The sequence below is a fragment of the Vulpes lagopus genome, chromosome 8, assembly GCF_018345385.1.
Source record: "Vulpes lagopus strain Blue_001 chromosome 8, ASM1834538v1, whole genome shotgun sequence".
In the NCBI taxonomy this organism is placed as follows: Eukaryota; Metazoa; Chordata; class Mammalia; order Carnivora; family Canidae; genus Vulpes; species Vulpes lagopus.
This window is the reverse complement of record NC_054831.1, coordinates 53,341,264-53,357,352: the sequence shown is the minus strand read 5'-3', so window position 1 is coordinate 53,357,352 and position 16,089 is coordinate 53,341,264. Positions and strand designations below refer to the sequence as shown.

Sequence of the window (16,089 nt, the reverse complement as noted above, 5' to 3'; positions counted from 1 at the left end):
ACTTTGATTCCTACTAATCCGTTTCTCTCAGGTGAAATTACTTTATTATTTTAAATTGTTTCTCTCAAACTTACCCAGTCATTGGCATGCATAATTGTGGCAGGGTTCATTCTACTAGAAAGATTTTTGTGACTTTGCAAATTCTTCCCCTCCTCCTCCTCCACCTCCTCCTCTTTCTTCTTCTTCTTCTTCTTCTCCTTCTCCTTCTTCTTTTTCCAAGAGCTCTTTTTAAATTAAATTAATCTTTGCAAACCTTTGCTATTAAAATCCTCTCAGGGGGATCCCTGGGTGGCGCAGTGGTTTGGCGCCTGCCTTTGGCCCAGGGCGCGATCCTGGAGACCCGGGATCGAATCCCACATCAGGCTCCCGGTGCATGGAGCCTGCTTCTCCCTCTGCCTGTGTCTCTACCTCTCTCTCTTTCTCTCTGTATGACTATCATAAATAAATAAAAAAATTAAAAAAAAAAATAAAATCCTCTCAGGTTGGTAACAGGTAAGACCATCAAACTGATTGCTGACATCTAGAATGTTGTTCTTTTCACTTCCCTTCAGTTTTTCAGCACGTTCATACAGTAATATTTCCCAGCTGGTAAGGGACCCAGCTTCTGGAAGAAGAAAAAGCAAGAAACAGCCTAGCTCCCCAGCTGCATGTTATTACGTTATTCCCAATTCACAGGAAATGAACAATCATTTAGTCTTGACAGGTACATCCAGAAACTCACTGTCTTCCTTTTCAACCTGAAAAAAAAAAAAAAAAACAGGGTCTGCAAAAGTTAAGCATTAGCCTTTCAAGTATGCTTCATATTTGTTGCCAGTGCTATGAGGATATCTTGTGAAAGCTTTTGAAAACGCTCTGGGAAAATGCTGCCAACAGGCTTAGAAACCTGGGAGGAAAAAAATCATCCAAAATACTTTCTGTTCGTGAAGATACGTAACTTAGTGGTCCCTCGTGAGCCGGTGACATTTAGACATATGTGATGGTAATTGGGGTGTGACCCAAACAGCCTTTTTAGTAGACTATTAGACTTAACACAAAAGCAGAGATGTCAGTGGGCAATGGGCCTCCAAATCAGTTCTAGGGTGAACTAAAAGCAATCACAAATATGTTAGGAAGGGTTTTTCCTCCTTTATCCTGATGGATGTGTCCCTCCACTCAAAATACTTCCATTTTCTGAACACACTTTTCCAAAGTAAAAATGCAATCGATGCGACACATGCTCCTCCCATTCAACCCGCAGCTGAACATTCATAAAGCACTTCCAGGGGAGGTTACTCACTCGTCACCATCACCGCTGTCGCGTGATGGAGACTGGCCTCCGTTGTACAGATGACAGAACAGAGGCACCAGGGAGGCTTCGCCCGCTTCCCCGGTGGGAGCGCCGGGCAGACAGCTGGGTCTTTTGGCTCCTAGGCCAATACTGTTTAGTCTACCTAGCCGAGGATTTTCAAACATTTACTTCAGCTTAACTCACTTTGCCCCCTGGTATGGTCCATTTGTGTATGTCAGTCTTTATCTCTGGACCTGAGTCAAACTTCACCCCTGTTCCCATCTATCTTCTCCTGTTTCAGAACAGAAAAAAAGAAAAAAAAAAAAAAGAAAGAAAGAAAACCCCAAGCCTAAATATGGAACACATGTGCTTCTCATCTGGGCTCTTTAGAGGGATGGGGGAAATGAGAACTGTCATTGGCTCTTTGTCCCAATGTTTCGGCGTGCCCTCACACCTGGGTCCCCCTGGCACTGCTACTGGCCCCAGCCTGAGCCGACCACGTTCAAAAGCAACTTCCACGGTGCATCTTTGCTCAACTTGTAGCATTTGAGCCTCTCTGCATTTTAAGGCTTGCTCTCCTGGTCTGTGAAAAACCCACTCTTGCCTCTATTTATGGTAAACTCGAAGGTGTGCGGTGCAAGGACAGTAGATGCCTTTTGGGTAAAGACCTGGAACCTTCCACCACCTCTCCAACTGGATTGCAGTGGGCAGCCATGACTCATGGTGAGGTCATGCATTCCCAGGCAAAGTTTATAGTAACCAGGAGGCTGAGCTATTTGCAGGTGCCCTACATACTGAGCATACTAATTCTAACTCACCTCCATGTTGTGCTGGCATCTTTTGAAGTAGAACTTCATGGGGTGAACAGGAAGACTACAACATTTTTATTATAGTTGGCTTCCTTTGCTGAATAAGCGTTTATATTTTCCCAGTAGAAATCCCCAAATTGAAAATATAGAGGTGTCAGCTAGCACCACTTTAGTTAAGGTTGTGTCAACATTTCCTATAAACCTTGTTTTTCTAGGGTTTATAACTAGACCATAAAAATTTGCTCAGCTCTGAAACTTGGCATAGAGAGTAAACCTGGGAGTGAATTTTGCAGAATTTGAAGAGGGAAAAATAAGTTCAGCTGTTTTTAACATGTGCCTGTTCTAAAATGGAAATGATTTTTAGATGCATTTTCCTTCTTGTGTGACTCAAATGGAGCTTCAGTTTTTTTTAATGAACTCCTTGAGATTATTTCATTAATATGAGCTAATTGCACTTGTTAATTTTTAGAGAAAATGTTAATGATTGAGGTATTTAACTCAAACCCACTGACTGTGCATCTCCAGGTACTGGAGTTAGCTGTGCATAATAATGTGATTTGGCAAATTGTCTCCACACCTTTTAGTGCAGGAAACCACCAACACACTTCAAAGGAAGGAATCCTTCTGGTAAGAGGTTAATGGGCCATTTCACAATGCATACTCACTCAGGATAGCATCCCAGTATTCATCTTTACTTAATCTGTAGTTCACATTCATCGGATGACCCTGAAAAGCAGTTCATGTAATGTTTGCATGAGGGAAACATCCTTCTGAAAATCTACATTTTCCTGAGAAAGCGGAGCTAATACTCTGCATCCGTAGCAGCTCACTGTCCCTTTTGCTTTGCTGGCAGGATATTCGTATGTCGGAGGCAATTAGTCAGTGCACTGCCATATGCTTGTGATGCCCTGGGCTGCGTTTGACTGTCTCAGGCCACGAACTCTAGAAAGATGGCAGCTATCACCAGTGGCTTCCCAAAGCATCATGGAGGGAAGGGACAAAAGTGTTAGACTCAAAGTGTTAGACGCAGAGCTGCGTCTCTTCATGCCCTCTCTGGCCCTTACTGACTCTGTGGACCAGGACTAGTCAGTCATACTGTCGGGGGAAAACAATAATCTGCTAACCTAGTAGGCTTACTGAGTCCACTGGAACCATTATGTATACCAAAGCATTTTTTAAACTGTCAAGTGCCATCTAACTGTAAGGTGATGGTACCTCCCTCAGCATCTGATACCCAGGGATGCCTACTTAAATGTTGGTAACATCACCTCTCTGCTGATTCATGTGGAAAGACCCTATGCTTCCCAGCATAACAAGTCACAACCACATGACTCAACTTTGGGTTTATTTCTTTGAATTGCTCATCTCTTTACTGATCTGTTGCTGATCACTGACCACCTTTTTGAATGGACAATGCTCCACAGTCCTGGCTGCTCATTTTCCATAGACATTAACCCAGTCTGCCCCAGATGCCACCTTCGATTGTCACCTCATCTGCCACCCCTCACCTAACCCCTATCCTACAACACAATATCAGGTCCTTTGGCTAGTTGCACAGATACGGTTTTTGGAACCCTTGCCCACTGCATCCTAGGGCTACTGTCCTCGAGGAGAAACATGCTACACATCTCAGGTATAAGCAGTCTGCATTTGTGGAAAATTTTCAGGCAGGGAGATCTGTGAAATATTATTAGCATTGTCAGTCATCAGAAGGGCCCTGCACCTTGGTTTAATGCTCTGCTGTTGCAGAAACATTCATTTCATGAAATTCTTCATACATTTTATTTTTTAAAATAATTTTTATTTTTATGTTTTTTGCTAACCGAAACTTTTATTGATTGAAAAAAATACCAGGAGGCTGTCTTCTAAAGGTTCTTGGGCCTTAGACCTTAGGAAGAAGGGCCCTTAGTCCATGATCTGTTAGGAAAGGACTAGAACAAAGTTCCATGGCCAGGCCACCCTCTGCTTCTCAGATGTCATGCTGAGTTGCAAGTCCCACACCCATGTTTCTAGGCCTGCACCCATGTTTCTTGACTCACGGGCAAGGTCTGTAGGCCCCAAGTTTCATCTTCAGAGGTGGCCTCATGGGGCAAGTCTGTATTCCTGAGAGCAGAGCCTGCCAACTGGTGTCCACCTTGGAGAGTACTGCTTGAGGCAGATCGATATGGCAGCAGGCTGCTAATCAGGTAGATGAAGACATCCCTAAGTTCTGGGGGCACCAGGCTTGGGGGCCAGTCTCCTTATCGGGCTTCTACTGAAAGGGATCCATGAACTCCCCAGACGCCCCCCACAAAGGCCGATAGGAGGCTCCGAGTCTGGTGGAACTAGCCTCAGTCCTGTTCAGCAGCAAACTCGGAATGAAGGCAGCAGATGTCCTCAGGTGTGGGCTCTGGGCTGAAGCCGAAGGGGTCCGCAGCAGCAGTGCCCTCTCACGCCCCCACCCCCACCGCTGTGTCCCCATTTGCCTGAGATATGCCTTGAAATTCTTACTACATTTTAAATATGTGGCCCCTCCATCTTCATTTTGAACTTGTCCCTGTAAATTATGTAACAGGTCCTGGTCCTGCCTGATGGCTCAGTGGTTGGGCATCTGTCTTCCACCCAGGGTATGATCCTGGGATCCGGGATTGAGTTCCACGTCGGGCTCCCTGCATGGAGCGTGCTTCTCTGTCTGCCTGTATTTCTGACTCTCTCTCTCTCTCTCTCTCTTTCTCTCTCTCTCTGTCTCTCATGAATAAATAAACAAAATCTTTAAAAAAAAAAAAAACAGGTCCTGGTCCTGATCATTTCCTAGCTAGCCGTATAAGCCTTAACCTGGAACAACTCTGCTGAGTGCTAAGGCCAATCCTGACTAGGGCTGAAAGTTTTGAGGTCACCTTCCCTATGCAGTAGAGGGGTTTTGAGTGACTCTTGCTGCCCCCATCATAGTTGGTGGTTGGTTGTCTCCTGTCCCAGAGCCCCCCACCACACCGCATGTCCGCAGCCCAAAGGACTAAGTTTCTGCTGCAGCTCTTGGCTGAAATGAGAATCATCTTAGCTGGCTTGGCAGGAGCCAGACTCTCTGCCTAGCATTTCAAGCCCCTCTTACAGAAGCCAGGATGCTGACATCGGCATTTGTAGTTTCCAACATGAACGGGATGCTGGGTACCTCGGAGCGGCCACAATCCATACCCGAGGAACATCACTTCTGCATCCATTTACGCAACCAACACTAACTGAACGCTCAGCATGCACCAGGCACTACACAGACACTGGGGACAGGACAGTAGGATAGAGACATTTCTGCACCTCCCCCTCCCCAGGAAGTTTACATTCTAGTGGGAGAAGTCAGAGAGTGAACAGAATCATCAGTGACTAAATTTGTGGGCTGAAAAATGAATCGTACTATGGAAAAATGGCAGGGTAAGGAGATGGGGAGAGTTGAGAGGCTGCAGTATGCATTAGGAAGGAAACATCTGATGCAAGATTTGAAGGATTAGAGGGGGTTAATTTCTGGAGGAAGAGCATTCCCAGCACAGGGTGCAGCTGGTGCAAAAGCCCGAAGGGGGAGTGAGCATGGCTGACAGGAAGGAGGCCTTGTGGTGGGAGATCATAAGAGGAGAGAGGTAGGAAGAAAGGCCAGAAGAGGGGCAGGGCCTGGGAGGGGCTGGTCACACCAGCTGGGAGCAGCAGAGTGACACAGTCTGTTCCAAAAGAATCTCTGGGGCCGCTGTTTGAGGGCAGACCATAGAAGGGCAAGTGGGGAAGCATGAAGACCAGCCAGAGAGCTATTTAATTGTCCAGAGGGAAAGTGTACATTCCTTCAGGGGTTTAGGCCCGAGTCTCTGTGCTCCGCTGAACATCGTCATTCGGGCTTGATCCTCCCACATCCCCTACTCCTGCCTTCATGCTTGGGGGGGGGGGGGGGCGGGGCTCAGGACAGGTTCCGCCCTGGCTGGGCCCCTTGTGGCCTCATTTCTTCTGGCTTCTTCCGCACAGCTTTACAGTGTAGAGCCCTCAGGAGCATTTACAGGGAAAACTACCCAAGAAAGAGGAGACCCAAGGACTGGCAGGGCATCCCCTCTGACTGAAGTGCTTAAAAAAAAAAAAAAAAAAAAAAAGACTAGCTTTGCACCTGGGGGTTGTTAGCTCTGCAGCCAGGGAGGCTTCCAGACTTCATGGCACCGTACACCTGTCCAGGCGCACAGTGCTGCCCAGCTCTTACTCCCATAGCCCCATCTCTACTCTTGGGCTCCCACGTAAGCTTACTTTCAAATGAGCCTCGGTGGACATTAACTCAAGTCAGTAAAACACCTTCACAGCCAGTAAAAGAGTCACCCTCTGAGGTCAGAAAGCTCACTTGGCAACACAGTCCAGTAGACGGGGCCTAACAGGCAGAGAGAGCCGGGCCCACAGGGCACACTCAGCCAGCAGCTCACCGGTAAGTGGGGAGGAAAGTGGTGTCGAGAAGGCCTGTCTCCTTTCTGTTCACTTCCATCATCTTGTTTTCTTTTCAAAACTTTATTGTACTTATTAATGAAAGTGAAACTTTTCACACCCATCCCAGAGTGTGTCTGGAACCAAGCAAGAAAATTGTGAGGGTGTAAACATGAAAGCACTCTCCAAAATTAAGGTAGCATCATTACCTGGGGGACCCAGACTCTGGTTCTCCCTTCATATTTGGAAACACCATGCCGAACACCTTCCAATGTTTCGATCCCATAAAGCTGTTCCAATTGTCCTGTTCCAGTGATCTGCCCAGACTCCCACAGCACCCAGCCTGGGGCTGCTAGGACCTAGCCTTAGCTGCACTGGCTACTTTCTGTGGGAGACCGGGTGGTGGAGCAGGCTGTACACCCGGCCTCAGGTCAGAGCACTTGCTGAGCTCTGTAACCCAGGACAAGGGGCCCCGCCTCTCAGAGGGTCACTGTCCTCACCTGTAAAAAATGTTTTACCTACTTTACAGGGTTTTTGTACCATCACACAAAATAATGCACATGCAAGTCCCTTATAACTTGGACAGTACAATACAATCGATGGATTAATGCCAATCAGCCCCTTCAAAGACTAACCCACCTGCAGGTGGGCCTACAATGTGATGCTCATCAGCATCTCATTCCCAGAAATGCATTCCCAGATCCAAACGCAGATTGAATAGGGACTTCCGTACCTCCTACCCCTTGTTTGTGTGCTTGCTTGTTTCAGTTTGTTTCTATATTTAGAAAACAAGAAAGCCAGGTTGCTGGATCACATTGCTCACCAAAGTCTTTGGGTCATTTTAAATGAGAAACACCATGTCACAGGTCACTGTGGTCCCTCGCAGTAATGAATAGGAGCCAATGAATTCCCGAGATTAGCAGCGAGTGAAGAGAAAGGAGAAAAAACCCTCAAAGTTAAAACCTGAATAAACAGTGTTACAAAAGGACTGCTATGTGAGGTGTTATGGGGTGCAGTTGTATAATACCGGCTGGCCCACTAATTAGCGCTCAACAACATTTTACAGTCATATATTTCCCCCCAGTCATGGGGTGCTTTCAGGGGCTGAAGGTTCTGAGGACTGACACACGGTAGGATTTAGAGCAATTCTTCCTCAATGATCGCCTTATATAGGCCTCACACAATCCCTGGAGGTAAGAGTCCCTCTAGGGCGTGCTGGCCACCTTGCTGGCTGGGAGGAACACATGGTAAAAATGCTGCACTACCAGGGGATCAAGTCTTGTGAGCAGGTTAGGAGTCTTTCACACTCACACAATACCAAGATGAGGAACAGGCAGGCAGAGGGTAGAAAGCCTTGGCTATGGAGCCCCATAGCCCTGACTCCAGCCCCCGTTCCGGCACATACTATAAAACCCTCATGTAATGCTCCAGTTCCCTGATTCCTTACCTGTGCAGACCACCTGTGCAATGGGCTCAGCTGAGCTTTAGAGGGGGCGCTGTGTACAGGAGCCTCAGGCACATGCACAGCCAACATAACCTGAGCGCCTCCCACGTGCCACGCGCTTCGCTAATCACTCTTGCATAGGGATTTTTTTTTAAAGATTTTATTTATTTATTCATGAGAGATACATGCAGAGAGGCAGAGACACAGGCAGAGGGAGAAGCAGGCTCCCTGCAGGGAGCCTGATGCAGGACTCGGTCCCAGGACCCCAGGATCATGCCTTGAGCTAAAGGCAGATGCTCAACCATTGAGCCACCCAGGTGCTCTCACAAAGGTTATATTATATAATTCTCCAACAACTCTGTGAGCCGGGTGCTAATCCTACCTTCATTGGCCAGAAGAGCCGGCATTTAGTGCAGCCTAATTGTCCTTGCTCGACATCTTTAGTCTTCCAAAATCTAGTTCTCATTCAATAAAAACGTGTCCTCTCAGTTAAGAAATGCCCAAATCCTCTTGGAAATGTCTCTATCTTCCTCAGCAGCCACAAGGCCATAAAAGGATTCCTCCTGCATATGGAATTTAGGAGGGATTCCTCTCTTGGGTGTGTGATGTTATGTTGTTCTGGGAATGAAGGGAAGTTCACTTAGCTGCTAAGTAGAGTATTGTAAGGAGAGTGCTTTACAGGTATTATGCAGTGATGCTCGAAACCACTGTATGAGGCAGGCCGTTATCATTTCCAATTAACAGGCGAGGAGACCATGGAACAGGAAGGTTAAGTGATAGGTCCAAAGTCACACTGCCGACTAATGGCAGGACTGGGACTCAGGCCCTACCTCAGTGCCATTATCTGCCTCCCTGGAAGGCACTCAACAGGCAGGGCATTTGTGCTCCTCCCGTCTCACCCACCTTCCCAATTGCCCGGCACCAGAAGGCCCCATGAAATATGTCATATGTGCACATGGGCCAGATCCAGAATGCATTGGGTCTGTTTTATGGGGAATAATGCAAAGAAAATCGAAATAGGTGATCTTCCTGCTTGTGACGTTTAACACAGGAGCAAAAGCTGACTCAAAAATATTTTATCCTCATAATACTTTGCTAGAAGTAGCCTATCTCAGGTAGGGGCGGTCCTTTGGGATCTGATTTGGGATTATAATAAAGAATATCATGACCACAATGTGGTCTTGAGAAATCAGGTAAAATGAATGCCTGCTCAGATCTCCAGAATCAAGATTTTAGTTTCTGGTAGAAAACTGGACACTCAGCTCGCCACCTAAATCGACATCCTCTGTGCCAGCCTTTTAACCCTCTCTGGGGGTCTAGTGGCCTAATAAAATCAGCACTGTGATGATGTACTACATACTTATGGAAATCAAGGTGATTTTTATTAAGAGACATTTTGCTTTATATAGGGAGTTAGATGGTACGAGCAATTTAAGATAACAAAGGTCGTCATTCTGTCCTAGAATTGGCTCGCACTGCTGACTCAGCTTTGGAACGGGTACATGTTGAACAAGGAAAGGAGACAGAGGGCATTTGAACGTCACCTGAGGCCCGGGTCCCTCTGAAGTCAATGGGAGTCCTGTCTGCAGAGAGGCGGCCCCATCGTTACGGTGCTAATGCATTGGCCATTAGTGCGCGCTGCCCAAATCACTGCAAAATGCTAATAACCGCGGCTCTCTGGGGTTCCCCTGAGCAAGGGGCCAGCTTCCAAATCAAATTGTTCCAGGCCTCCTGTGGCAAGTGTGTTTTTCCCGATGCTTTCCTGTGTGTCAGAAGATTCTGAGAAAAAGTATTGATTCCTAGGAACAGAAGCCAAGGGAGGGTTTGCCTTCTGGAAAGATCCTGCTTGCTCAGTATCTTGGTCTTCCTTGGGCTATGACCAAGCCAGGCCTGGGGGCTTTGTCAAAGCAGAGGGAGTGTGTGTGTCTGGGGTGCCAGGCCTGGGAGGGGCAGGCAAATGTGGAGGGAGCGGTGACCAATTTTCAGAGACCAGGCCAGCAGTGGGTCAGAGGTCAGGGACTCACTGCTGGCCTCGGGATGTTATAGAAGGAGTCGGCTCAGTGATCTTGCCGTTCATCCTTTGGTTACGTAATTCTGCTCAGAGGAGAAAGCCGCTTTCTCCAAGCTTCCTGATGAGGTCTACCACAGGTCTTGCCATCGGTCCTCCCCTCCTAGGGTCAGGTCCTTACTCAGGGAAGCACTGACCAGTGTGGCCTTTAGATAACCATCCTTGACAGCTCTTCCAGCCCTGGCAAGGCTCTTCTCAGCTAGAGGATTCCAGGCCTGGTAAGAAATTGGAGGGCAGGTGAATACCTCCCTCTCTTCCTCTCCATGTAAGATCTAAGCTTAGGGCAGAAGTCTTGAGAGGACAGGTAGGTAAGTCAGACCTGTCAGGAAGACAGCCCCCCTTTCTCAACCTTTGCACCCCACGGGCCTCCAAGGCCCTGGATTTTCAGGCTCAGGCCCTCCTGAAGCCATTCTGTCTAGGCTTAAGGAGAACAAGAGTCCTGGCCGGGTGGGAACCTGGCCGGGGGGTCTGGCATTGGTCTTGCTGCCAAAGCCCTCAGAGTCTGAGCTCCCTTGGCTTCCACAGACTTAGTCAAAATGGATTTCCATGCCTTGAGCTTTCTGTGTAACATTCTGAGTCATTCCCTAAGATCTGCCTTCTAGTTCAGTGAAATGTGCCTCACTTAAGTGGGAACTGTAGTTTTACAGATCCGTGATTAATGGCTGTCATTCTCATTCCTATAATTTCTGTGTGGTGCTTTTACAAGCCTTTGTTATTGCTGTTTTTAATGTATTCTTTCCTAGTGGTTTCTATACCTTATTCTAGATTTTTTAAAATGTTTATTTTATAGTCTCTACCAGGTTGTTCAGTCTCTGTGGTTTGTGTTTCTCCCATGGTGATTTAGCTGTGTGTGTAGGTGAACTCTTCTGGTAGAAGCTAATCTACAGGAGAGGGCATTTTTGTGTGGGAGTCGGTGCACCACGGGCGATGAGGTATCTGCCCTAGTTCTGTGCAGGCCCCCACTGGGCATCGAGCACTCTTCAGTTTGGAACATTTTTACCTCAGGCAGGGAGTCCCGATCCACATGTGTCATGTAAATTCAGATTCCTCGAGCATGAAGAGCAAGATTGGCTTTTAATGTTATTCATTATAGACACTCTCTCCTACCTGCAGCCCAGGCTGGGCAGAAAGCTTCCTTAATACCTACCTGGACCACAGGGTGGAGTTTTCTTGAACCGTATGGCACAAACCAACAGCTCTTAAAGAGTTCTGCCTTTAAGCTAAAACTTCTCTTTTCACTTCTCTCCTAGAGTAGACTCAAGGCCATGTTTCTTGCACAAGGGAATAAAAAGTCTAGCTTTTCTCCTCCTGGACCACTGTTGCTTCAGCTGAAGCTAACCATTCCGATTTTAGTTCAATCTTTGCTTCGGGCATGCAAGAGTTTCCATTTCTTTCTTCTGAATTCAACTTGTATTAAAAACCAACAACACAAAACATAATTTTTTTTCCAGTCTCTTTCCTCCAGGGTTACTCTGTGTCTGGAGCAGAAGGGCTGAGTCAACTTGGTCTGCCATATTGCCAGAAGTGAAGCCCACATGTTAGCTCCTGGGAACTGAATTTTCCCTCATGTACTTACTCACTGACTGGAGTCTTGCCCTGGGCCATCTGCTAACGTAAACTACAGCGATGCTGCCCATTGACCTTGCACATCACTGCTTCGGACCCTCTGATGCTGAAATTGTCTCACTATTATACTTTGTACCCACCTGTGTTAACCAAACCATGACTACTTTTCCCTTCACCTCTCCATCCTTTTGGTGGCCAGCTAACTACCCTGTGGAGTGCCTGCCACTAAAGGCCCATGTGAGGAAGGGACTTGGTTGACTGGAGGTTCTTCATTCTCTTTCCAGATAGCCTGGCTGGTTAAGAATCTTCTATCATCTGAAATCCTGTAACTTTGTGGGGAGGGGGAAGTCACAAAATCCCTCTGTATCCTTGTCATGAGGGAAAAAAGTGCACACACAGAAACTTCTGTATGAATTTCAAGGATTCATTAGATCCCTGAATCCCATGATAAGGACTTCTGTTCTGGGGGCTGATTGTTTTTTGGTAAATTAGAATCCCTAGTTTGCTAGTTTTATTCAAATCAACTCTAGTGAAAAATGTTAAAATGAGACCCTATGACATAATAACAATCTTTCAATTTGTCACTCCCCTGATGCCATCTTTAAACAAAACCCTGGCACTGGGAGTAATGTCAACAATTAGTGACAATCTCCTATAAAAATCTCTTCTTCAAAGTACTTTTTATTAAATAATTGAATTGTTACTAGAGCATAATTTCCTCAAACACTGCTTTCTGACTCAAGCCTATGTCATCTCGAGGGCAGGAGCAGCTTCATGAAATGAGACAGAACTAGTGCATCATGGTAGAAATAAAGCTGGATTCTAGATTTAATTTCTAGGTTTGGGATCTGGCTTTGCCACTAACCATCAAGTGACTCTGGGGAATTCCCAATCTTCTCAGCTTCCTTTTTCCTTATCTGTAAGCGAGGAAGTTGGATGAGATCAAGGCTGACAAACCAAACCCCACCAGCCAAATCCTGCGTGTTGCCTGTTTTTCTAATAAAGTTGTGTTAGAACATAGCCACACGCCTTCATTTCTGTATCATCGACAGCTGCTTTCATGCCACAGTGGCAGCTGAATAGTTGTGATGGAGACCACATGGCCCACAAAGCCTGAAATATTTACTATCTGGCCCTTTACAGAAAACTGTGCCCTTGGCCTCGAGAGGAGCTCTCTATCCCTCTCCACCTCTTGATGATCTGTGATTCTTGGAGGCAAAGGGAATGTAACCAGCCCAATCTAAGGTCACATGTAGAATACAACCAAACAGTGAACGCACAAAGACAAATCATTTATATTATTTTGTTGAAGTGTTCCCCCAATAACTTGCTTAGGGAAGTCTCATGGTCAAGTGAAACTGCTTTAAACAATCAAATTTCGGGCACCTGGGTGGCTCAGTCAGTTACACATCTGCCTCTGGCTCAGGTGGTGATCCCAGGGTCCTGGCACTTGTGCCAGGGTCCTGGCACTCACTTGTGAGTCCCACGGCGGGGCTCCCTGCTCAGCGAGGAGTCTGCTTTTCCCTCTGCCTCTTCCCCCACTCATGCTCACTCTCCCTCTCTCTCTCTCTCTCTGTCTCTCAGATAAATAAATAAAAAATTTTAAAACAAACAAAGAACACACCAAAAAACCAACCAAACTTCATGTGTACTTCAAATTGTTTCACAATCCAGACATTCAGTGATTCAGAAAGTTTTTCCTCTGATGTATGCAAATCAGTGAAGTTTTAAAAAATGACTTCCTCCGATTAATATCCATTAATAAGCACAATGAGGTTGGGGAAATAACTAACAGGATAGCACCTATAATCCCTCTTACCCAACCCAGAGCCTGTTTTGGAATGAGCTAGAGCATTAACCAACCAACCGAGAAATGTGGCCCTTCTGATCCAGATGACAAGTATGGTGTTAACCTGAGCATGAACTTTCTGGGCTGAACATTCAGGAGGCTGATATATTTTTATGATCCGTGTTGTCCAAACCACTCTCTCCAAACATCTCAGAGCCGGGAAGTTACCGTGCCACGAGGGCACGGCCGCCACGGCAGACATCCCAGAAGCTCGGGTTTCCCACCAAGCAGACTTCCAACAGTCTCATTAGATTGGAACGAAATCTATTTTTTAAATTGACTTTCCTATTCCTCTTCACCCAATTCATCCAGGAAGAGATTATTTGAACTAAGTAGCAAGAAGCGGGATTTTTTTTTTCTTTCTGAAATTAACATATTTGAAGGTGTTAAGCCTCTATATTCAGGGCTGCAAAATGAGGCTGGAACCAGTCCCACAGAGGCTCAAAATTCCAGGTCTAGAGGAGCGGGAAAAGTCTCCTACCATTGATGTAATTTAAATTATGCTTTCTATTTCTCCCAGTCATCAGACTGCAAGTTCCTTGCCCTTCCAATAGCATCTTTACAGACAGTCACTGTTTTTGTTTTGGTACAGTGAAAATAACTAAGTATGGCCCTCTTCTTAACTGACTCAGAGAAGCAATTTCCAAACAGCTTTGAAAAATCCCTATCGTCTGTCATTTGGTTCTAACGGTGGCAATTGGAACAAACTGCCCCCAAATGACAGGACACGTGTGATGACCAAAAAACACAGTGTTGGAATCCCTCTCCACTTCCTTAAAAGCACAGAAAGTTTGGCCCCCAACCCAGCCAGTGTGGTTCTTTGGGGTCACAGCTAGAATTGCACATGTAAACTACAAGAGTCCCCAGAGGTGCCCAAACTAGATGGTGAGAACAGAAAGTCAAATTACTCCTGAAGAGCTTGAAGAGCTCTGGAACAAACAGGGCACAAACTCCCAATCTGGGCAATCTGGAGAGTTCTTGGTGAGCCCCACAATTGTTGTTCTCACTTAGGAATTTACTTTATGCTCTCTCCTTGGTACCACAAGACATTTGGTGTCATCACATACATTTTTCATTTGTGGGTTTGTTTTGTTTTGTTTTGTTTTTCCTAGAAGATTCCAAACATCATTTCATGCATCTTACACAGTATTCCTCTGCCTTCTTCCTAGCACACTACTTTAATTCCTTCCCCCAAGAATCATGGTTCTCTCTCTTTCTCTCTTCCAAAAGTCCCCTTGTCCCTGACAACCTCTTAAACCAATTCCTATTCTTCTTCATGAATCATGGCTCCATCTTATGCTCCCCTCCTGCATCCCACCTCACTCCTCATCCTGACTGAAAAAAAACTTCTCTCTCTCTTGCCATTTTGGAGCAAAAACAATTGGGGACTTGTCTAGAACGAGACCTTTTGCTGCTCACAGCTTTTTGAGGGGTAGAGCAAGTAGCTGGGATGTGGATCGTGGATGCATTGTGGGAAGGACACAGGACTTTGTGGTAGCTTAGACTGTTCAGAAATTAACTTCTGGAGTCAAACCAGGCAAGGACAAAAGAGGAATAGAAAGTTTGCGTGATCAGCATCATGATCCATTGCTTTGCTGCTCTCAAATTTCTTTACTTTTCCTAATAAAGAAGTTTTCACATTGCCTTGTTTGGCAGTAGAACATTGGTCTTGCTCATGACTCTGCTATGAAGCTCATAGTTGCAGAGTCTATCTCTGTTCAAATCTTGGTTCTATATTTTACTTTACTATTTATGTTTCTTTATTCAACCTCCTGGTCTAAACTCTGTCAAGTTCACCTGCTGCCTAATACAGTTGTAATACTTTCTAAATTAAGTGCCAGCAATTTCCAAAATACGAACACCAAATTTATGAAAAAGCTGCCCCTTCTTACTTCTTTGTGGCATCTCAGAAGCAATGGAGCAAGCTCTGCCTTCTCTGAAGTTTTGGCAGCAGGAGGAGAGTTTCTCACACCCAGCTCCTTGAGTGGGGACTGATTTCCCATGGGCACTATCGCACATGGTGGTCTACCTCCTACACCAGCCCACAAAAACCCATTGAGTCCATACTGTAGCTGGAAAAGATTGAGAAAATACAACTGATAAAAAATTGTTTTTGCTAATGTGTGAGATTTCACCTTTAGTAGGAGTTAAATTTGCATAGCCACTTTATTACAACATTTCCATGGGAAATGTTTGTTCCAGGTTCCAAAAACTGATTTACAAACAAAGTCTTGGAAGAAAAATCTCATCTAAATTTAGAACTTCCTAGATTAGCTTGAGTTTTCAGCACAGATTTTTCCTTTTGTTTGCACGAGTCATCTGGGGACAGGTTTACTGATGCTGCCTCTGCAGGCAAACCAAAACCATGAGGTTGACACTCATCTGATACAAGCCACCCAGGTGTAGAAGGGTCGGTGGCCGGGGCCCGGGGGGGGGGGGGTGGTGGCGGTGGTGGGCAAGGGAAAGGAGCCTCTGTAGCCAGGGAAAGGAGTTTTGGTTTTAACTTGGATTGAATTTTCTGGCTTACTGGGTCAATAACTCTGCCTGGGTAGAAGAAATATCAGATAGATTTTGTAAGTAGTCTCCCTTTACACTTTCTCAATCACTGGATTTGTTGTGAATGAGTCTTCCTTAAAAAAACTAAATAGTACAAACTCTAAACTTTCAAAA

The 16,089-nt window shown here is 45.9% G+C and overlaps 1 protein-coding gene across 2 annotated transcripts in view; it reads right to left on the bottom strand.

The window, feature by feature from the left end:
* Positions 1-16,089, bottom strand: part of ZNF438 (zinc finger protein 438) — a 409,820-nt gene that overhangs the window by 228,173 nt on the left and 165,558 nt on the right. Inside the window, exon 1 of one of the 2 annotated variants that reach the window (XM_041764960.1) lies at positions 75-266. The exons of the other annotated variant lie outside the window; for it this stretch is intronic. The gene's annotated coding sequence lies outside the window, so the exon portion shown is untranslated. Of the gene's footprint in view, positions 1-74; positions 267-16,089 lie in introns of those variants that run through there. 2 annotated transcript variants of the gene reach the window in all.